The sequence below is a fragment of the Lepisma saccharinum genome, chromosome 1 (genome assembly GCF_977018435.1).
Source record: "Lepisma saccharinum chromosome 1, izLepSacc3.1, whole genome shotgun sequence".
In the NCBI taxonomy this organism is placed as follows: Eukaryota; Metazoa; Arthropoda; class Insecta; order Zygentoma; family Lepismatidae; genus Lepisma; species Lepisma saccharinum.
The window spans coordinates 55,100,192-55,101,693 of record NC_139229.1 but is presented as its reverse complement, the minus strand read 5'-3'; the positions used below and the strand labels follow the sequence as shown (position 1 = coordinate 55,101,693).

Genomic DNA, 1,502 nt, shown 5'->3' with positions numbered 1-1,502 from the left:
TATTAGTAGTAATTTGGCTAATTAATTAATTATAAGTATTATTAATTAATTATAAGTATTATTATTTAATTAAAGTATAAAAAAACAATGGTAATGTTAATTTGGAGAAAGTTTTAGAAATACCCCCCCCCCCTTGATAAAATCCTGCGTACGCTACTGGGCGTAAGGAATTCATCCAGAAAGTTGAAAAGGTTCTTTTTAAAGTGGGACAGATCTAACTTACTTCAAATGCGTGCAGGACTAAAAGAAGTTGTAAGAATGGCATGTTCGTATGACTCCTCCCCTCTTCCTATATATAGATTATCAAGGACCGTATTTCCTTGTTTATTATCCACGACTCGGGTTACGTGGCAGAACATTCTCAGGCTGAAGCTCAGAATGCAGGATTTGAATTTGTTTGATCCATCGTAGTCTAGCAGAGGTCATAGAAAAGTGAGCTCTGAAGGGACATTATCCCATTGGTAGTGATTGCTGCTACAGCTGTTTTAAGCATTCCCATTGGCTGGTAACTTTGTGGATGTCTCACTTATCGCACATAACTTAAACACCTTTGGTGGTTAGATTAGTCTTGTTGGGTTTGGTTGATACCGACGTATCTCATTACAATCATATATTCAGTGCGATTTCGTTGCTTTTGAGCTCAGTATGCAACAGGAAAATAAAAAAATTGGGCTCGTCCGGGATTTGAACCCGGGACCTCTCGCACCCAAAGCGAGAATCATACCCCTAGACCAACGAGCCTTTCTCCATGCTCAAACCATATTCGAGCAGTTTGCAGAAACGCGCTACGTCATCAGCGACATAATAGGACCCGTTCTTCAAGTTAAGTCTGTGACGTCACGGCATTAAGATAAACAGGTTTTATGGCCGCTTTCACTATATGAATTGTACGATCTTATAAATTACTTCGCATTCTTTCTTGTCAACCTCTGTAACGATGACGAAAAAAACCTATTAGGTTATTAAAATAATTCTTGAAGCTTTCCTGGCGGCGATTGATGAAGAGGTTTCCTCAGCTCGGGATATGAGCCAAGTGATATCCGGATAGACTTCCGACCTTTCGAGAGCAAGGACGTATTTAGGAGAGGGTCCTCCTGAAATACTTAATTCCAAAAATTAAATAATGAGATAATAAAGAAACTAAAATTAAATAATGTATATATGGTAGTTGTTTAATCGACTATTATTTATTTCCGCAAACTTATTGGAAGACAAGGATATATTGGGATCATTCGACTTTGAATGACAGTAGTACTACAATGGCCGTGGACGCATCCCCCCCCCAAAGTCGTTCATCATAATCCCCCAAAATAATTGTTCATCAACCCTCCCCCCCCACACACAAGTATAGTTTGGATGAACACGCAGTAATGGATTTTTGTTTGAATGTGGATAATGTGATTAAATTTTCGAAATACGTAAGTTTTAGAGAACGAAAACTGACAATATTCCACAATTATCCAGTCAGTCATAGCACAGGAACACATGCAAGCGAAACTAAT

At 38.3% G+C, this 1,502-nt stretch overlaps 1 non-coding gene across 1 annotated transcript; it reads right to left on the bottom strand.

Annotated features, from left to right (window-relative positions):
* Positions 1 to 669: 669 nt before the first annotated feature.
* TRNAP-UGG (transfer RNA proline (anticodon UGG)) lies at positions 670 to 741 on the bottom strand. Its single transcript has one exon. It is a non-coding gene; the product is annotated as a tRNA-Pro (tRNA).
* Between the last annotated feature and the right edge of the window lie 761 nt (positions 742 to 1,502).